This window comes from Schistocerca serialis, chromosome 6, assembly GCF_023864345.2.
Source record: "Schistocerca serialis cubense isolate TAMUIC-IGC-003099 chromosome 6, iqSchSeri2.2, whole genome shotgun sequence".
Lineage (NCBI taxonomy): Eukaryota > Metazoa > Arthropoda > Insecta > Orthoptera > Acrididae > Schistocerca > Schistocerca serialis.
In genome coordinates, this window is record NC_064643.1 from 729156033 (window position 1) to 729178736 (window position 22704).

Here is a 22704-nt window from a genome sequence, read left to right on the forward strand (position 1 = left end):
TAACACTGTGCCAAGATGTGCTGGCTGTGCACCAAGGCATGTTTAGCCACAGGGTGATCCTCATTACCAACAAACACTGTCTGCCTGTGTCCATTCATGCGAATGGACAGTTTGTTGCTGGTCATTCCCACATAGAATGCATCACAGTGTAGGCAGGTCAGTTGGTAAATCACGTGGGTGCTTTCACACGTGGCTCTGCCTCTGATCGTGTACACCTTCCGGGTTACAGGACTGGAGTAGGTGGTGGTGGGAGGGTGCATGGGACAGGTTTTGCATCGGGGGCGGTTACAAGGATAGGAGCCAGAGGGTAGGGAAGGTGGTTTGGGGATTTCATAGGGATGAACTAACAGGTTACGAAGGTTAGGTGGACGGCGGAAAGACACTCTTGGCGGAGTGGGGAGGATTTCATGAAGGATGGATCTCATTTCAGGGCAGGATTTGAGGAAGTCGTATCCCTGCTGGAGAGCCACATTCAGAGTCTGGTCCAGTCCCGGAAAGTATCCTGTCACAAGTGGGGCACTTTTGTGGTTCTTCTGTGGGGGATTCTGGGTTTGAGGGGACGAGGAAGTGGCTCTGGTTATTTGCTTCTGTACCAGGTCGGGAGGGTAGTTGCGGGATGCGAAAGCTGTTTTCAGGTTGTTGGTGTAATGATTCAGGGATTCCGGACTGGAGCAGATTCGTTTGCCACGAAGACCCAGGCTGTAGGGAAGGGACCGTTTGATGTGGAATGGGTGGCAGCTGTCATAATGGAGGTACTGTTGCTTGTTGGTGGGTTTGATGTGGACGGACGTGTGAAGTTGGCCATTGGACAGGTGGAGGTCAACGTCAAGGAAAGTGGCATGGGATTTGGAGTAGGACCAGGTGAAACTGATGGAACCAAAGGAGTTGAGGTTGGAGAGGAAATTCTGGAGTTCTTCTTCACTGTGAGTCCAGATCATGAAGATGTCATCAATAAATCTGTACCAAACTTTGGGTTGGCAGACTTGGGTAACCAAGAAGGCTTCCTCTAAGCGACCCATGAATAGGTTGGCGTACGAGGGGGCCATCCTGGTGCCCATGGCTGTTCCCTTTAATTGTTGGTATGTCTGGCCCTCAAAAGTGAAGAAGTTGTGGGTCAGGATGAAGCTGGCTAAGGTGATGAGGAAAGAGGTTTTAGGTAGGGTGGCAGGTGATCGGCGTGAAAGGAAATGCTCCATCGCAGCGAGGCCCTGGACGTGCGGAATATTAGTGTATAAGGACGTGGCATCAATGGTTACAAGGATGGTTTCCGGGGGTAACAGACTGGGTAATGATTCCAGGCGTTCAAGGAAGTGGTTGGTGTCCTTGATGAAGGATGGGAGACTGCATGTAATGGGTTGAAGGTGTTGATCTACGTAGGTGGAGATACGTTCTGTGGGGGCTTGGTAACCAGCTACAATGGGGCGGCCGGGATGATTGGGTTTGTGGATTTTAGGAAGAAGGTAGAAGGTAGGGGTGCGGGGTGTCGGTGGGGTCAGGAGGTTGATGGAGTCAGGTGAAAGGTTTTGCAGGGGGCCTAAGGTTCTGAGAATTCCTTGAAGCTCCGCCTGGACATCGGGAATGGGGTTACCTTGGCAAACTCTGTATGTGGTGTTGTCTGAAAGCTGACGCAGTCCCTCAGCCACATACTCCCGACGATCAAGTACCACGGTCGTGGAACCCTTGTCCGCCGGAAGAATGACGATGGATCGGTCAGCCTTCAGATCACGGATAGCCTGGGCTTCAGCAGTGGTGATGTTGGGTGTAGGATTAAGGTTTTTAAGAAGGATTGAGATGCAAGGCTGGAAGTCAGAAATTCCTGGAAGGTTTGGAGAGGGTGATTTTGAGGAAGAGGAGGTGGGTCCCGCTGTGACGGAGGACGGAACTGTTCCAGGCAGGGTTCAATTTGGATGGTGTCTTGAGGAGTCGGATCATTAGGAGTAGGATTAGGATCATTTTTCTTCGTGGCAAAGTGATACTTCCAGCAGAGAGTACGGGTGTAGGACAGTAAATCTTTGACGAGGGCTGTTTGGTTGAATCTGGGAGTGGGGCTGAAGGTGAGGCCTTTGGATAGGACAGAGGTTTCGGATTGGGAGAGAGGTTTGGAGGAAAGGTTAACTACTGAATTAGGGTGTTGTGGTTCCAGATTGTGTTGATCGGAATTTTGAGGTTTTGGAGGGAGTGGAGCTGGAAGTGGGAGATTGAGTAGATGGGAGAGACTGGGTTTGTGTGCAATGAGAGGAGGTTGAGGTTTGCTGGAAAGCTTGTGGAGGGTGAGTGAGTTGCCTTTCCGGAGGTGGGAAACCAGGAGATTGGATAGTTTTTTGAGGTGGAGGGTGGCATGCTGTTCTAATTTACGGTTGGCCTGTAGGAGGATGCTCTGAACAGCCGGTGTGGATGTGGGGGAGGAAAGATTAAGGACTTTTATTAAGGATAGGAGTTGACGGGTGTGTTCATTGGCTGAGTTGATGTGTAGGTGAAGGATTAGGTGGGTGAGGGCAATGGATTGTTCAGTTTGGAACTGGTATAGGGACTGATGGAAGGAAGGGTTGCAGCCAGAGATGGGAACTTTGAGTGTGAGGCCTTTGGGGGTAATGCCAAATGTCAGACAAGCCTGAGAAAATAAAATATGCGAGCGTAATCTGGCTAGGGCGAAGGCATGTTTGCGGAGGGAATGTAAATAAAACTTAATGGGGTCATTGTGGGGGTGTTGTGAGGGTGACATGGTGTTAGAAGGTGGAAAGTGTAACATGAGGTGAAATGAAAATGAAAATAAAAATATATATGGGGAGAGATAAAGGTGAACCGGAAAGAAACTGGAGATCTGGAATGAAAAAAGGCGAAAAGGTGTTGGTTACAGCTGGGCTATGTTGGACTTGGGTTGGTAGACAACGATGTGCATAAAGGTTAGGTGGTTGTGTTGCCACCAAAACACGTTAAAGGACGGAGAAATTCGGGAAAATTTCGAAAAAACTGCGTGTAGTATATTAAAAGGAGTGGTATTGTGGTGGCAGATTATGAAAATGAGGCTAACAATTGTCTGACGAAGAAATAATGGCGTTAAAACCTGTGGGAAGCGGCTAAAAATGATCGGTGATGTGGGAAAAACGGAAATGGAAATAAAGCGAAAGTTATTAGAACTGGCCGAAATGGTTGTTTAAAAGGTGAAAGGAGCTGTTTGTGAACTAGAAACGGTGGATATTATAGCGGCGGTAGTGCTGAAAGCGGCAAAAAAATTTTTTGGTTATAGTTTGGAAGTGGGTTACGTATTGTTGAGTATATATATAGGCGGGATAAAATAGTATAGCAGATTACGGTAAAAAGGAGAAGGTGAATGCAAAGTGAAACTACTGGCAAAAACAGAAAGAGGAAAATAAGACGACAGGAAAGATTTCGAAATGGAACAGTGACAATAACAAACGTAATTGTTGGATTCAAATTAATGATATCAATATAATGGAAGGAAACATTCCACGTGGGAAAAAATATATATAAAAACAAAGATGAGGTGACTTACCGAACAAAAGCGCTGGCAGGTCGATAGACACACAAAAACAAACACAAACACACACACAAAATTCAAGCTTTCGCAACAAACTGTTGCCTCATCAGGAAAGAGGGAAGGAGAGGGGAAGACGAAAGGAAGTGGGTTTTAAGGGAGAGGGTAAGGAGTCATTCCAATCCCGGGAGCGGAAAGACTTACCTTAGGGGGAAAAAAGGACAGGTATACACTCGCACACACGCACATATCCATCCACACATACAGACACAAGCAGACATATTTAAAGACAAAGAGTTTGGGCAGAGATGTCAGTCGAGGCAGAAGTGTAGAGGCAAAGAAGTTGTTGAAAGACAGGTGAGGTATGAGTGGCGGCAACTTGAAATTAGCGGAGATTGAGGCCTGGCGGATGACGAGAAGAGAGGATATACTGAAGGGCAAGTTCCCATCTCCGGAGTTCGGATAGGTTGGTGTTGGTGGGAAGTATCCAGATAACCCGGACGGTGTAACACTGTGCCAAGATGTGCTGGCTGTGCACCAAGGCATGTTTAGCCACAGGGTGATCCTCATTACCAACAAACACTGTCTGCCTGTGTCCATTCATGCGAATGGACAGTTTGTTGCTGGTCATTCCCACATAGAATGCATCACAGTGTAGGCAGGTCAGTTGGTAAATCACGTGGGTGCTTTCACACGTGGCTCTGCCTCTGATCGTGTACACCTTCCGGGTTACAGGACTGGAGTAGGTGGTGGTGGGAGGGTGCATGGGACAGGTTTTGCATCGGGGGCGGTTACAAGGATAGGAGCCAGAGGGTAGGGAAGGTGGTTTGGGGATTTCATAGGGATGAACTAACAGGTTACGAAGGTTAGGTGGACGGCGGAAAGACACTCTTGGCGGAGTGGGGAGGATTTCATGAAGGATGGATCTCATTTCAGGGCAGGATTTGAGGAAGTCGTATCCCTGCTGGAGAGCCACATTCAGAGTCTGGTCCAGTCCCGGAAAGTATCCTGTCACAAGTGGGGCACTTTTGTGGTTCTTCTGTGGGGGATTCTGGGTTTGAGGGGACGAGGAAGTGGCTCTGGTTATTTGCTTCTGTACCAGGTCGGGAGGGTAGTTGCGGGATGCGAAAGCTGTTTTCAGGTTGTTGGTGTAATGATTCAGGGATTCCGGACTGGAGCAGATTCGTTTGCCACGAAGACCCAGGCTGTAGGGAAGGGACCGTTTGATGTGGAATGGGTGGCAGCTGTCATAATGGAGGTACTGTTGCTTGTTGGTGGGTTTGATGTGGACGGACGTGTGAAGTTGGCCATTGGACAGGTGGAGGTGATGCCACGTCCTTATACACTAATATTCCGCACGTCCAGGGCCTCGCTGCGATGGAGCATTTCCTTTCACGCCGATCACCTGCCACCCTACCTAAAACCTCTTTCCTCATCACCTTAGCCAGCTTCATCCTGACCCACAACTTCTTCACTTTTGAGGGCCAGACATACCAACAATTAAAGGGAACAGCCATGGGCACCAGGATGGCCCCCTCGTACGCCAACCTATTCATGGGTCGCTTAGAGGAAGCCTTCTTGGTTACCCAAGTCTGCCAACCCAAAGTTTGGTACAGATTTATTGATGACATCTTCATGATCTGGACTCACAGTGAAGAAGAACTCCAGAATTTCCTCTCCAACCTCAACTCCTTTGGTTCCATCAGTTTCACCTGGTCCTACTCCAAATCCCATGCCACTTTCCTTGACGTTGACCTCCACCTGTCCAATGGCCAACTTCACACGTCCGTCCACATCAAACCCACCAACAAGCAACAGTACCTCCATTATGACAGCTGCCACCCATTCCACATCAAACGGTCCCTTCCCTACAGCCTGGGTCTTCGTGGCAAACGAATCTGCTCCGGTCCGGAATCCCTGAATCATTACACCAACAACCTGAAAACAGCTTTCGCATCCCGCAACTACCCTCCCGACCTGGTACAGAAGCAAATAACCAGAGCCACTTCCTCGTCCCCTCAAACCCAGAATCCCCCACAGAAGAACCACAAAAGTGCCCCACTTGTGACAGGATACTTTCCGGGACTGGACCAGACTCTGAATGTGGCTCTCCAGCAGGGATACGACTTCCTCAAATCCTGCCCTGAAATGAGATCCATCCTTCATGAAATCCTCCCCACTCCGCCAAGAGTGTCTTTCCGCCATCCACCTAACCTTCGTAACCTGTTAGTTCATCCCTATGAAATCCCCAAACCACCTTCCCTACCCTCTGGCTCCTATCCTTGTAACCGCCCCCGATGCAAAACCTGTCCCATGCACCCTCCCACCACCACCTACTCCAGTCCTGTAACCCGGAAGGTGTACACGATCAGAGGCAGAGCCACGTGTGAAAGCACCCACGTGATTTACCAACTGACCTGCCTACACTGTGATGCATTCTATGTGGGAATGACCAGCAACAAACTGTCCATTCGCATGAATGGACACAGGCAGACAGTGTTTGTTGGTAATGAGGATCACCCTGTGGCTAAACATGCCTTGGTGCACAGCCAGCACATCTTGGCACAGTGTTACACCGTCCGGGTTATCTGGATACTTCCCACCAACACCAACCTATCCGAACTCCGGAGATGGGAACTTGCCCTTCAGTATATCCTCTCTTCTCGTCATCCGCCAGGCCTCAATCTCCGCTAATTTCAAGTTGCCGCCACTCATACCTCACCTGTCTTTCAACAACTTCTTTGCCTCTACACTTCTGCCTCGACTGACATCTCTGCCCAAACTCTTTGTCTTTAAACATGTCTGCTTGTGTCTGTATGTGTGGATGGATATGAGCGTGTGTGCCAGTGTATATCTGTCCTTTTTTCCCCCTAAGGTAAGTCTTTCCGCTCCCGGGATTGGAATGACTCCTTACCCTCTCCCTTAAAACCCACTTCCTTTCGTCTTCCCCTCTCCTTCCCTCTTTCCTGATGAGGCAACAGTGTGTTGCGAAAGCTTGAATTTTGTGTGTATGTTTGTGTTTGTTTGTGTGTCTATCGACCTGCCAGCGCTTTTGTTCGGTAAGTCACCTCATCTTTGTTTTTATATATAATTTTTCCCACGTGGAATGTTTCCTTCCAAACAAAAGCGCTGGCAGGTCGATAGACACACATACATACACACAAATTTCTGGCTTTCGCAACCAACGGCTGCTTCGTCAGGAAAGAGGGAAGGAGAGGGAAAGACGAAAGGATGAGGGTTTTAAGGGAGAGGGTAAGGAGTCATTCCAATCCCGGGAGCGGAAAGACTTACCTTAGGGGGAAAAATGGACAGGTATACACTCGCACACACACACATATCCATCCACATATATACAGACTCAAGCAGACATATTAAAATGCTACATGGAATGTTTCCCTATATATATATATATATATGTATATATATATATATATATTAGGGAAACATTCCACGCGGGAAAAATATATTTAAAAACAAATTTAAAAACAAAGATGATGTGACTTACCATACGAAAGCGCTGGCAGGTCGAAAGAAACACAAACAGACACATACATACACACAAAATTCTAGCTTTCGCAACCAACGGTTGCTTCGTCAGGAAAGAGGGAAGGAGAGGGAAAGACGAAAGGATGTAGGTTTTAAAGGAGAGGGTAAGGAGTCATTCCAATCCCGGGAGCGGGAAGACTTACTTTAGGGGGAAAGAAAAAGGACAGGTATACACTCACACACACACACACACACACACACACACACACACACACATATCCATCCGCACATACACAGACACAAGCAGACATTTGTAAAGGCAAACAGTTTGGGCAGAGATGTCAGTCGAGGCGGAAGTAAAGAGGCAAAGATGTTGTTGGAAGACAGGTGAGGTATGAGCGGCGGCAACTTGAAATTAGCGGAGGTTGAGGCCTGGCGGATAACGAGAAGAGAGGATATACTGAAGAGCAAGTTCCCATCTCCGGAGTTCTGACAGGTTGGTGTTAGTGGGAAGTATCCAGATAACCCGGACGGTGTAACACTGTGCCAAGATGTACTGGCCGTGCACCAAGGCATGTTTAGCCACAGGATGATCCTCATTACCAACAAACACTGTCTGCCTGTGTCCATTCATGCGAATGGACAGTTTGTTGCTGGTCATTCCCACATTCACAGTGTAGGCAGGTCAGTTGGTAATTCACGTGGGTGCTTTCACACGTGGCTCTGCCTTTGATCGTGTACACCTTCCGGGTTACAGGACTGGAGTAGGTGGTGGTGGGAGGGTGCATTGGACAGGTTTTACACCGGGGGCGGTTACAAGGGTAGGAGCCAGAGAGTAAGGAAGGTGGTTTGGGGATTTCATAGGGATGAACTAACAGGTTACGAGGGTTAGGTGGACAGCGGAAAGACACTCTTGGTGGAGTGGGGAGGATTTCATGAAGGATGGATCTCATTTCAGGGCAGGATTTGAGGAAGTCGTATCCCTGCTGGAGAGCCACATTCAGAGTCTGATCCAGTCCCGGAAAGTATCCTGTCAGAAGTGGGGCACTTTTGTGGTTCTTCTGTGGGAGGTTCTGGGTTTGAGGGGATGAGGAAGTGGATCTGGTTATTTGCTTCTGTACCAGGTCGGGAGGGTAGTTGCGGGATGTGAAAGCTGTTTTCAGGTTGTTGGTGTAATGGTTCAGGCATTCCGGACTGGAGCAGATTCGTTTGCCACGAAGACCTAGGCTGTAGGGAAGAGACCATTTGATGTGGAATGGGTGGCAGCTGTCATAATGGAGATACTGTTGCTTGTTGGTGGGTTTGATGTGGACGGACGTGTGAAGCTGGCCATTGGACAGATGGAGGTCAACGTCAAGGAAAGTGGCATGGGATTTGGAGTAGGACCAGGTGAATCTGATGGAACCAAAGGAGTTGAGGTTGGAGAGGAAATTCTGGAGTTCTTCTTCACTGTGAGTCCAGATCATGAAGATGTCATCAATAAATCTGTACCAAACTTTGGGTTGGCAGGCCTGGGTAACCAAGAAGGCTTCCTCTAAGCGACCCATGAATAGGTTGGCGTACGAGGGGGCCATCCTGGTACCCATGGCTGTTCCCTTTAATTGTTGGTATGTCTGGCCTTGAAAAGTGAAGTAGTTGTGGGTCAGGATGAAACTGGCTAAGGTAATGAGGAAAGGGGTTTTAGGTAGGGTGGCAGGTGATCGGCATGAAAGGAAGTGCTCCATCGCAGCGAGGCCCTGGACGTGCGGAATATTTGTGTATAAGGAAGTGGCATCAATGGTTACAAGGATGGTTTCCGGGGGTAATAGATTGGGTAAGGATTCCAGGCGTTCGAGAAAGTGGTTGGTGTCTTTGATGAAGGATGGGAGACTGCATGTAATGGGTTGAAGGTATTGATCTACGTAGGCAGAGATACGTTCTGTGGGGGCTTGGTAACCGACTACAATGGGGCGGCCGGGATGATTGGGTTTGTGAATTTTAGGTAGAAGGTAGGGTGTGCGGGGTGTCGGTGGGGTCAGGAGGTTGATGGAGTCAGGGGAAAGGTTTTGTAGGGGGCCTAAGGTTCTGAGGATTCCTTGAAGCTCCGCCTGGACATCAGGAGTGGGATTACCTTGGCAAACTTTGTATGTGGTGTTGTCTGAAAGCTGACGCAGTCCCTCAGCCACATACTCCCGACGATCAAGTACCACGGTCGTGGAACCCTTGTCCGCCAGAAGAATGATGATGGATTGGTCAGCCTTCAGATCACGGATAGCTTGGGCTTCAGCAGTGGTGATGTTATGAGTAGGATTAAGGTTTTTTAAGAAGGATTGAGAAGCAAGGCTGGAAGTCAGAAATTCCTGGAAGGTTTGGAGAGGGTGATTTTGAGGAAGAGAAGGTGGGTCCCGCTGTGACGGAGGACGGAACTGTTCTAGGCAAGGTTCAATTTGGATAGTGTCTTGGGGAGTTGGATCATTAGGAGTAGGATTAGGATCATTTTTCTTCATGGCAAAGTGATATTTCCAGCAGAGAGTACGAGTGTAGGAAGGTAAATCTTTGACGAGGGCTGTTTGGTTGAATCTGGGAGTGGGGCTGAAGGTGAGACCTTTGGATAGGACAGAGGTTTCGGATTGGGAGAGAGGTTTGGAGGAAAGGTTAACTACTGAATTGGGGTGTTGTGGTTCCAGATTGCATTGATTGGAATTTTGAGGCTTTGGAGGGAGTGGAGCTGGAAGTGGGAGATTGAGTAGATGGGAGAGACTGGGTTTGTGTGCAATGAGAGGAGGTTGAGGTTTGCTGGAAAGCTTGTGGAGGGTGAGTGAGTTGCCTTTCCGAAGGTGGGAAACCAGGAGATTGGATAGTTTTTTGAGGTGGAGGGTGGCATGCTGTTCTAATTTGCGGTTGGCCTGTAGGAGGTTGCTTTGAACAGCCGGCGTGGATGCGGGAAAGGAAAGATTGAGGACTTTTATTAAGGATAGGAGTTGACGGGTGTGTTCATTGGCTGAGTTGATGTGTAGGTGAAGGATTAGGTGGGTGAGGGCAATGGATTGTTCAGTTTGGAACTGGTATAGGGACTGATGGAAAGAAGAGTTGCAGCCAGAGATGGGAACTTTAAGTGTGAGGCCTTTGGGGTTAATGTCAAATGTCAGACAAGCCTGAGAAAATAAAATATGGGAGCGTAATCTGGCTAGGGCGAAGGCGTGTTTGCGGAGGGAATGTAAATAAAACTTAATGGGGTCGTTGTGGGGGTGACATGGTATTAGAAGGTGGAAAGTGTAACATGAGGTATATATATTTATATAGACACACACACACACACACACACACACACACACACACACACACACACACACAAAGATGAGGTGACTTACCGAACGAAAGCGCTGGTAGGTCGATAGACACACAAACAAACACTGTTTGTGTGTTTGTTTGTGTGTCTGTCGACCTGCCAGCACTTTCATTTGTGTTTGTTTGTGTGTCTGTCGACCTGCCAGCACTTTCATTTGGTAAGTCACATCATCTTTGTTTTTAGATATATTTTTCCTACATGGAATGTTTCCCTCTATTATAACCACATTATAAAGATGATGTGACTTACCAAATGAAAGTGCTGGCAGATCGACAGACACACAAACAAACACAAACATACACACAAAATTCAAGCTTTCGCAACAAACTGTTGCCTCATCAGGAAAGAGGGAAGGAGAGGGGAAGACGAAAGGAAGTGGGTTTTAAGGGAGAGGGTAAGGAGTCATTCCAATCCCGGGAGCGGAAAAACTTACCTTAGGGGGAAAAAGGACGGGTATACACTTGCACACACACACTTGTCCATCCACACATATACTCTCCTTCCCTCTTTCCTGATGAGGCAACAGTTTGTTGCGAAAGCTTGAATTTTGTGTGTTTGTGTTTGTTTGTGTGTCTGTCGACCTGCCAGCACTTTCATTTGGTAAGTCACATCATCTTTGTTTTTAGATATATATTTCCTACGTGGAATGTTTCCCTTTATATATATGGGGAAGATAAAGGTGAACTAGAAAGCAACTGGAGATCTGGTGTGAAAAAAGGCGAAAAAGTGTTGGTTGTGTTGATCCTGTGGTGAACTTGCGTTGGTAGACAACGATGTGCATAAAGGTTAGGTGGTTGTGTTGCCGCCAAAACACGTTAAAGGGTGGAGAAATTCGGGAAAATTTCGAAAAAACTATGTTGAAATGTATTAAAAGGAGTGGTTTTGTGGTGGCAGATTATGAGACTGAGGCTAACAATTGTCTGACGAAGAAATAATGACGTTAAAACCTGTGGGAAGCGGCTAAAAATGATCAATGATGTGTGAAAAAACGGAAATTGAAATAAAGCGAAAGTTATTAGAACTAGCCGAAATGGTTGTTTAATAGGTGAAAGGAACTGTTTGTGAACTATAGTTCAATTCATTTATCTTGACGGCTCGCGCATGCCCGCCCAGACGCGGGAGATTGCAGCGTTGCCAGTTGTACGCGCCAAGAGAAGCAGCGCCGTAGCAGTGTAGTTCTCAAACTTACGTTTAGGGGGGAGCGCGCAGTTTATGAAGTAAAGCCACCACGGCCGCATTAAACCTTTCGCTGCTACAGAGACGTGCTCCCCGCATTCCATGCCGTGCGCGATTTTGTAACCACTGCACTGCTCGCCTGTGCAGACACATAGTGTTCCGACTGCTTTGACACACTTATCATTCGATTTCACAAAAACTATTTGGCCCAAAAATTTGATTTTGACACATCTTCTTGACTGATACCTTCCCCCCATAAATGACTTAATTTTGTTTCGATTTTCAACGCAGTTATATTGCAGCATTAAATGTAGTAAACCATTGCACGAAATTTTGAAGAGTTTGCAGAGGTAAAGTTCATAGCGTATACTTTCCTTATGTTCGATTGTAGTTACCACAATGTTGAGAATGAAATGTGGACAAGATACCTAAATTTCATATAAAATTTACTGTATAACAACATCTCATTTAATTTAAGTACCAGATTGGTGTCGTATGTAATATTGAGAAATATCCCGTCATTTGCGACTGTAATAAAAGTTTTATTTACACCGGGCGCGTTTGACTTTATTTTAAAGCACTTCAATCAATCAAAAGGAAGTACACAAAATACGTTAAACAAAACTGTGGACTTACAAAAACATTAGGACTTGAATATACTGTGTATCAGTGCTCTGAGCTATGTCAAATATAATTTTTGTGTGTGGCACACACAAAAAGCATTTATTTGCTAAAACACTGATCGGCCGACACAAACGTTGAATATTGTGTTACCTCAGCACAAAACTACGAAAGGTGACTTGGCAATGGAGGAGACAAAATGCTGTCCAATGAAGATGCTTCAAAAGAGAAAAACGCGTCTGGTCTAAATAAGACGCTTATTACAGTTGCAGAAGAGGAATATATTTCAATACCATTGGTGAAATTGCTACTGTTGAACAAAAACAAGAAAGAGAACATGAGTATTATTGTGTATGTGCCTTACCCTTCATTGTTGTCAATTGCTGCGATAGTCTTCTGCATCGCTGTAGTCAGTGTCGCAGTCCGAATCATCAGGTCTTAGAGTTATGACGATGGGTTCAAGCAGATTGTCAATTACAATTTCCCTGTCCATGTCCTCCTCCTGTAGCCTTTGTGCATGCCGAACACATTCAGCCCATGCTGAAGAAGTAATTCTGTCAAGTGCTTCGTGCAGAAGCCTTTCTGTATTGGCAATTTTAAATGTCACGTTTCGTTCTGCGACATACCCTTTCACTTGTGCCCAAATTAACTCTATCGGATTGTATTGGCAATGGTACGGTGGCAAACGCAAAACTGTGTGTCCATGTTCCTGTGCAATACAATCGATTTCATAAACTTTTGTGCTAGGCTTATGAAGCACTACAAGATTCAACATTTCAGCACGAGTTTGGTTGGCAGTATGTGGAATATTTTTACTTGCAAGCCATAACATGATATTGGCTTTTTTTGTACTTGTTGTGGGTGTCTTGTCAACAACAACAGAGTGATAACTCGCATTGTCCATTACAATCACCGAGTTTGCAGGCAAGTAAGGGAGAAACTGATTCCTAAACCACAATTTAAATGTCTCAGAGTTCATTTCGGAATGATAATCCCCTGAATTTCTCTTTTTTGCCCGGAACACTAATTTGCTTTCTGGAATGAATCCAGAAGCAGAACCAGCGTGAAGCACAATTATTCGTCCACCTTTACCAACTGGTACTTTAAACCCACCCGCACCATCACTCATTTTCCAACACGCTTTCCTTGTGTGATTTTGGTTCACCCATGTTTCGTCCAAGAAAAAAATGTTCTTATTCCCGGATTTTCTTACTTCAATAATACGTCTTAAAAACTGTGCCCTTGAAGCAGCGATATCACTACGTTCCATTAAAAACTTTCTTCCGTCATTTGTATGTACATATTTGAATCCAATGTTTTTAAGTATTCTATTCATTGAAGTCATGCTACCTTTAAAATTTATGGTTTCACGCATTTTCACAGTGATTTTTTTTTACAGTAGGAAATTCGCCTGTGTTGTACATGTTGAGCACTTCTCGTCTTAGAACATCTTTGTCGAAATTATCTAAATTAGTTACAGTCCTCTCACGAGTGCGATATTTCCCTGGCGATCTGAAAAGTGGGCTTCCACAGGTCTCCGTAGATAACTTTCCTTCATTGGCAATCCGCTGAACGGTTCTCAAGCTAACGCCTGTCGCTTCTGCAGTGCGTTCCTGAGATCTGGCGACATCCGTGATAGGTCCACCGTTTTCTGCTTCGCGCTTGAAAAAAGCGTGAATCCGGTAAATTATGTCCCTCGCCTGTTTATGGAGAGTTTGTCGCTTACCACCAATATCAGCCATGACAACTTGCAACAAATGCGATAAAAATTCACCAAAGAATAACTACAATCACATTTAACACTCGCACTCGCCAAGACATTCCCAGCAGACCGTTCAGAAAACTACTGAACACTCATTGGCTGTCAGCGGATGCGTGACGTCAGGTGCGTAGAACGAGCCTTAAATCGACCGCAGTCGTTCATGATTCTAACTATACAGAATGTTCATTTTAATTGGAGACGTTGAAATATCCGCAAATCTACACATCGGATCAAACAAATTTATAACTAAATTTTTTTTTGTCTCAGAGAGGGACATCCAATGATACCAAATTCGACGAATTTGTAGTCAAATTTGTTATAATTGGATGTCCCCTTCCGGGAGGAACTAATTTTCATTAGGATTTCTTTTGGCTCTGTGTGTCGTTTTCAAGAGATTTCAATGTCCCCATAAAATGAACACCCTTTATAACATAAACAGTGTTTATAAATTGGGAAATATTCTATCTTTAGCAACTGTAACAAAACTTTCTTTATACCAGAGTCATTTCGCTTTTTTCTAAAACGTTCTGATTAAAACGAAGTTGGCGAAGTACACAAAACTGAATTTTGAACGTAATAAAACATAAAACTAAAATATATTGCTAGTGAGGCACAGTGCGCAAACATTTTGTTTTTGTCACAACGGACAGCAAATACTTGCCAAAACATAGATCAGTCGACGAAACCATTGAATATGATGTTGCCAAAGCAGCGAAGCAAAGAATTCCGTCAGACAATCAAATAGCTCGGCAACGTACGAGCCCAAATTCTGCTCTAAATAATACTTTTAATACTGCCGCAAAAGAATATATCTCAATATGAATAGTAAAACAGCGACTGCGGAAGAGGCGATATACAAACAAAACGGATAACATGAATATTGTATGTGTGTCTTTTCGTTGTTTTTAATTGCTGTGAAAAGAAATATTGGAGGAGAAAGTTACAAAAACTGAAAACTTATTATGATTATAATGAAGCACAGGAAATTTCAAAACATTACATTCAAACGAATAAAATTCATTAAGTAAGACACTTCGCTATTGTTTTTAAATAAATAAAATATTTAGAATGCAACAAGCCTTGAACTCTGAAACTTCCGATTAGCAGCCCAACACCTTAACCATTACACCAACGCAGCTACTCATTTCTGGCATCTCCTGGAGCACTCTAAACGTTTGCAAAATACCGACAAACACTGTTGGGATGACTATGAATTACTCACGTTGCGTCGAAGTACAATAGGAAATAAACAATTACCGCTGTTCTTTATTGTGAAAAAGCGGTTCGTGAGAGTGATACAAACACCTTTCCTTGCTATCGCCTGAATTCGGAGGCTTATTGTTTGTTTGGTTTAATTAATTAATAGAATATGAAGCAATTGGTGTAAAGAATGCTTTTTCCAAACTTTCTATAAAAGAAAGTCTGCTATCAAGACATTGCTTTTGTTCAATTACTTCATTTATGACTGAACGTTTCTAAAATTGAAGACACTCGTCCGTGCTCTGCACTGCAGTCGAGATCTGGCAACGTCGTTCTCTGTTCATTGGCTGACTGTGATTTGTGACGTCAAATGCGCAGAACGAACCTAAACTCGGCCGCCAAGATATATGACGCGCATCTTAGAGACGGTGGATTTTGTAGCGGCGGTAGTGTTGAAAGCGGGAAAAAATTTTTTTGTTTATGGTTTGGAAGTAGGTTACGTATTATTGAGTATATATCGGCGGGATAAAATTGTATAGTAGATTACGCTAAAAATGAGAAGGTGAATACAAAGTGAAAGTACTGGCAAAAAACAGAAAGAGAAAATAAGACGACAGAAAAGATTTCGAAATGCAACAGTGACAATGTTGTTGTTGTTGTGGTCTTCAGTCCTGAGACTGGTTTGATGCAGCTCTCCATGCTACTCTATCCTGTGCAAGCTTTTTCATCTCCCAGTACCTACTGCAACCTACATCCTTCTGAATCTGCTTAGTGTATTCATCTCTTGGTCTCCCTCTACGATTTTTACCCTCCACGCTGCCCTCCAATACTAAATTGGTGATCCCTTGATGCCTCAGAACATGTCCTACCAACCGATCCCTTCTTCTGGTCAAGTTGTGCCACAAACTTCTCTCCTCCCCAATCCTATTCAATACCTCCTCATTAGTTATGTGATCTACCCATCTAATCTTCAGCATTCTTCTGTAGCACCACATTTCGAAAGCTTCTATTCTCTTCTTGTCCAAACTATTTATCGTCCATGTTTCACTTCCATACATGGCTACACTCCATACGAATACTTTCAGAAATGACTTCCTGACACTTAAATCAATACTGGATGTTAACAAATTTCTCTTCTTCAGAATCGCTTTCCTTGCCATTGCCAGCCTACATTTTATATCCTCTCTACTTCGACCATCATCAGTTATTTTGCTCCCCAAATAGCAAAACTCCTTTACTACTTTAAGTGCCTCATTTCCTAATCTAATTCCCTCAGCATCACCCGACTTAATTAGACTACATTCCATTATCCCTGTTTTGCTTTTGTTGATGTTCATCTTATATCCTCCTTTCAAGACACTGTCCATTCCATTCAACTGCTCTTCCAAGTCCTTTGCTGTCTCTGACAGAATTACAATGTCATCGGCGAACCTCAAAGTTTTTATTTCTTCTCCATGAATTTTAATACCTACCCCGAATTTTTCTTTTGTTTCCTTTACTGCTTGCTCAATATACAGATTGAACAACATCGGGGAGAGGCTACAACCCTGTCTTACTCCCTTCCCAACCACTGCTTCCCTTTCATGTCCCTCGACTCTTATAACTGCCATCTGGTTTCTGTACAAATTGTAAATAGCCTTTCACTCCCTGTATTTTACCCCTGCCACCTTTAGAATTTGAAAGAGAGTATTCCAGTCAACATTGTCAAAAGCTTTCTCTAAGTCTACAAATGCTAGAAACGTAGGTTTGCCTTTCCTTAATCTTTCTTCTAAGATAAGTCGTAAGGTCAGTATTGCCTCACGTGTTCCATTGTTTCTACGGAATCCAAACTGATCTTCCCCGAGGTTGGCTTCTACTAGTTTTTCCATTCGTGTGTAAAGAATTCGTGTTAGTATTTTGCAGCTGTGACTTATTAAGCTGATAGTTCGGTAATTTTCACATCTGTCAACACCTGCTTTCTTTGGGATTGGAATTATTATATTCTTCTTGAAGTCTGAGGGTGAATACAAAGTGAAAGTACTGGCAAAAAACAGAAAGAGAAAATAAGACGGCAGAAAAGATTTCGAAATGCAACAGTGACAATAATAAACGTGATTGTTGGGTTCAAATTAATGATATGAATATAATAGGGAAACATTCCACGTGGGAAAAATATATTTAAAAACAAAGATGATGTGACTTACCATACGAAAGCGCTGGCAGGTCGAAAGAAACACAAACAGACACATACATACACACAAAATTCTAGCTTTCGCAACCAACGGTTGCTTCGTCAGGAAAGAGGGAAGGAGAGGGAAAGACGAAAGGATGTAGGTTTTAAAGGAGAGGGTAAGGAGTCATTCCAATCCCAGGAGCGGAAAGACTTACCTTAGGGGGAAAGAAGAAGGACGGGTATACACTCGCACACACACACATATCCATCCGCACATACACAGACACAAGCAGACATTTGTAAAGGCAAAGAGTTTGGGCAGAGATGTCAGTCGAGGCGGAAGTAAAGAGGCAAAGATGTTGTTGAAAGACAGGTGAGGTATGAACGGCGGCAACTTGAAATTAGCGGAGGTTGAGGCCTGGCGGATAACGAGAAGAGAGGATATACTGAAGGGCAAGTTCCCATCTCCGGAGCTCTGGCAGGTTGGTGTTAGTGGGAAGTATCCAGATAACCCGGACGGTGTAACACTGTGCTAAGATGTGCTGGCCGTGCACCAAGGCATGTTTAGCCACAGGATGATCCTCATTACCAACAAACACTGTCTGCCTGTGTCCATTCATGTGAATGGACAGTTTGTTGCTGGTCATTCCCACATTCACAGTGTAGGCAGGTCAGTTGGTAAATCACGTGGATGCTTTCACACGTGGCTCTGCCTTTGATCGTGTACACCTTCCGGGTTACAGGACTGGAGTAGGTGGCGGTGGGAGGGTGCATTGGACAGGTTTTACACTGGGGGCGGTTACAAGGGTAGGAGCCAGTTTTACAGACACAAGCAGACACCTGATATGTCTGCTTGTGTCTGTATATGTGTGGATGGATATGTTTGGGCCCAAAATCTTTGCCTTTACAAATGTCTGCTTGTGTCTGTGTATGTGCGGATGGATATGTGTGTGTGTGCGAGTGTATACCTGTCCTTTTTTCCCCCTAAGGTAAGTCTTTCCGCTCCCGGGATTGGATTGACTCCTTACCCTCTCCCTTAAAACCCACATCCTTTCGTGTTTCCCTCTCCTTCCCTCATTCCTGACGAAGCAACCATTGGTTATGAAAGCTAGAATTTTGTGTGTATGTATGTGTTTGTTGTTTTTCTATCGACTTGCACTTTCGTATGGTAAATCACATCATCTTTGTTTTTAAATATATTTTTCCCGTGTGGAATGTTTCCCCTATATATATATATCAGTAAAAGAGGGCTGTATATAATAATAACCTGTCATGCAACTGATCAAAATGACAAATATCTCTCTAGGGGCAGTAGCATTAAAATTGTTATATGACTACTCTGACTTAGCTTCTTCGTGATGCAAGTACAAATCAGTTGAGAAAAGTACCAGGACTGTTCCTTCCACAACCTTAGCAAAGTTAGCCATTCTTTCCTATTCCACTAGTGTACTGCATGTGGGGATGTTACTCTTCTACATTTTTAGTGAATTTAAAAAGATACTCAAAGCATTAACAGTTATAGGGAATGCTCCATCAATGGTGGATACAGAAAAACCTCAAGGAGGGGGGAGCTGAAGATATCTTGAGCTACCTTTACTTTTACCATAATAAAAAATAATCAAGTCACATGCAATGTTTAAGAAAGTTTTATTTAAAATGACTATACACATATACAAGACAATGCCATCTTATAATATAAAAAAGCTACAATTGTGGTTCTCTTCCTTAAATGATGAATTCTGTGTGTCTAGTCTCCCTGGCAAATTACTATTATTAATACTTCACAATCAACTGATCACACTCACTGTTGACTAATCTTCACACTTGCACTTGCTACAATCAGGACTTTTTATTTATTCATTCTTTAGTCATGATATTTCTGCTTCTGAATGTAAACTAGCTTCCTATTTGGCGAATAGTTCATATTTATAACGTTATGTATTGAGGAAGGGATGAAATAGTGAAGACAGCAGAAGATCAAGTAGGTGAAAAGACGAGGGCTAGTCGAAATCCTTGGCTAACAGAAAATCTATTGAATTTAATTGATGAAAGGAGAAAATATAAAAATGCAATAAGTAAAGCAGGCAAGGAAAGCGTTTCTGAAGAAGAGAAATTTGTTAACATTGAGTATAGATTTAAGTGTCAGGAAGTCATTTCTGAAAGTATTTGTATGGAGTGTAGCCATGTATGGAAGTGAAACGCAGACGATAAATAGTTTGGACAAAAAGAGAATAGAAGCTTTCGAAACGTGGTGCTACAGAAGAATGCTGAAGTTTAGATAGGTAGATCACATAACTAATGAGGAGGTATTGAATAGAATTGGGGAGAAGAGAAATTTGTGGCACACCTTGACTAGAAGAAGGGATCGGTTGATAGGACATGTTCTGAGACATCAAGGTATCACCAATTTATTATTGGAGGGTAGCATGGAGGGTAAAAATCCAATAAAAAACTGTCTGGCTTTTGGTGCCGATAATGCTTCTGTAATGGTAGAGCTGAAAAGGGTGTGGCAGGATGTTTGAAGCAAGAAATTGCTAACTTAATCATTGTAGGCTGTTCTTGTCACCTAAATAATCTTGCTGTTGAGAAGGGGGCAGCATGTTTGCCTTTAACATTGATGAAAATATTATTGACATATTTTATTCTTTGGAAAGGAGTGCAAAGAAGAAAGAAAAATTTAGAAAGTTTCAAACTTTACACGGCACAGAAATGACGAAAATTCTGAAACATGTGCCTACACGATGGTTATCGTTGAAAAGATGTTTAGATAGGATTTTGGAGCAGTGGGACCCTTTGGTTAGTTTGTTCAAGGGAGAAATTGTAAGTAAGGATTCTGAAGTAGAAACTTTGAAGAATTATAAAATTCCAAAACACACTCAAAATGTAGATGTGTCTACTTCATACCACACGTCCAAGCACTGTGATAAGATTTCTCCACACTCCTTACTTAAAAGAAAAACCCAATCATCAGTTTTACAGAAAAACATTGACGCTGTGGACCATGCTTTATCACATAAGGAACGACCGTTCATATTTCTGTCATCAAATTTACATAAATCTTTATGCCTTTTCCTTTCAAGTTTTATGCCTATCTTTGAGAACCCAAATGTAGCTCTTCAGTCAAGTGCTCCACGTATCCACGTATTGAGGTCAATTTTGGAGGAACTATTGAAGAATGTGATGGCAAGATATGTGAGACCACTCATTATTAAAACCTCCAGCTCTCTTACTGATGTAGATTATCACACTCCAGCAAATCAAAAGGATGATTGTGATCTGATGATAGGGAATTCTACATTTGCCTTGGTGACCAGTTTGAAGCCTGAGGAAAAGTCTATATTCTTTAAGTCTGTAAGAAAATGTTTCTTATCATCATGTGATTACATGATACACAAATTTCCGTTCAAAGATGAAGTTTTAATGCCTGCAGAAGTTGCAAATTTTACTACAATTGGCAAAGCATTTTCCAGCCTTAGATTTTTCATAAACAGATTTCCTAATATTCTGACTAGCGAAAGTGAACACTTAGATACAGAAGTTGATATTCTCCACTCTCAGTTCTGTAACTTTCAGCTGGAAGAAACCAACTTGGCAGCAGAGGGAATTGATGTTCAGTGGGCATTCGTAGGTCAGACGAAATCGGCTGATGGGGTTCTTCAATACAATAAACTTGCAAAGGTGATGCTGGCTATTTTGTCAATTCCACATAGTAATGCGGAATGTGAGAGAATTTTTAGTACAGTAACAAAGACCAAAACTCAGTTCATGTCCGTGCTTTCAGAAACGTTTTGGGAGAAATTTTTAATTTTAAAATCAGTTCAAAACGGCAAGTGCTTTGAACAGAAATTTAGTTCAGTTTTTGAAGAAGGCTAAGTCAGCTATGGGTGTGCTGAATAAGTAACTACTGTAATCGGACAAATTCAGAGTGATAAACTATTCAGATTATTTGCTAAGCCTAACATGTACATCTGGTATAAAATTGATTTAAATTTGGGAAAGATGTCTTACGGATATAAGATGCCATGCAAATATGGGTTGCATTATGAAATGAACGTGTGATCATTTAACAGTGATTTATTCATGCAAAAACTGTGCTAATGTCAAAACAGAAATCTAATAGACGGTAATTTGTTTCCTCGGATCGTAATTTTGTTGTAGTTCACTCAAGAGTGCTTCACTTGAATGCGTGTGAATCCAAAGAAACCTGCAGAGCTCATCATTTATGTTGTTCAGCATGTTGAATGGTAAATTATATAGTCTGAAGGCTCAGGTATGTCCATTATTTAGTATTTACATGTAAATAATAAAGCAAATGTAATTGAGTTGTTGCAGGTATTGAATTATTGCAACTTTAATCATCAGGGATGTGTTGTAATTCACAATAGTACACCGCTAAAATTCTCCTGATTTCTCACTTTTGAAAGTTGGCATGTCTGAGGTTGCAGTAGGTACTGGGAGATGAAGATGCTTTCACAGGCTAGAGTAGCATGGAGAGCTGCATCAAACCAGTCTCTGAACTGAAGACCACAACAACAACAACAACAACAACAACATGTATCGAAGGTTTTCCATACAAGAAAACAGTAGACTATTCGCAACTTTTCTTGAACAAATGCCAGACAGAATAACGTATCAAGATCAGTAGAACGGCCACAACTATTCTCATAGGTATGTGTTAGCTACCTATGTGCTGGACAGAAATGTATAAAGTACGATGATGCAGACATGCGTGCTACATAGGAAAGTACAACTACTCAATAACTCGATTCAGTCGAGTCGATTGACGAGAGAAATTAACAAATAGCAGGCAGGCTGAATGGCGTGGGTGGCCTAACAAGGGCAGGGGGGGGGGGGGGGGGGGGTCCCTGCACGTCCCGCGTATGTATTCACCACTGTGCTCCATTTAGTATTTCAAGGGACAGTCATAAAGTTTTAATTATCACATTGGAAAATTGGCACAGTCCAGTCATAAAGATGTGTATGAATCAAGAGGTAGTCATTAATCTCTTAGATTTTCTTGGGATGTGTGATTGATGGTGTACCTATGGGTGTACAGCCAAGTTATATTTTCTTTTAAATGCACAATGTATTTCAGCAACTGACTCAGTCATCGTCTTCGTGTACTGTGAGTTTTGCTGTTATGTGTACTTTGTGCCTGGCCTCTGACCATACTGGTTGGAGTTCGGGTAGCTTAAGTAGGCATAACAACACTGTTCACAGCACCTGAAGATGTTGACTAGGTTGGTCATCTAAATATTGTGCTTAAGCGGAAATGATAACACAGCTGTATACCCAGGAGTACACAGGTAGCCGAGAAGGATTATCACCTCAAAAAATAGTTACCTAATTAAATGTACAGAGACTTGTGTGTAGTCCACCACAGCCCCTTAGCATGCCTCCAGAGTGAACCAAAACAAAAAAGCACAGCCCATCTCCAGTTTATCAATGTGCTGTGCGATTTTGTTTTGACTTCTCTAGCATCA

The 22704-nt window shown here is 43.4% G+C and overlaps 1 protein-coding gene across 3 annotated transcripts in view; it reads left to right on the forward strand.

The window, feature by feature from the left end:
• The window catches only part of LOC126483941 (S1 RNA-binding domain-containing protein 1), a 265993-nt gene that overhangs the window by 140661 nt on the left and 102628 nt on the right, over positions 1-22704 (forward strand). The window lies entirely within an intron of this gene.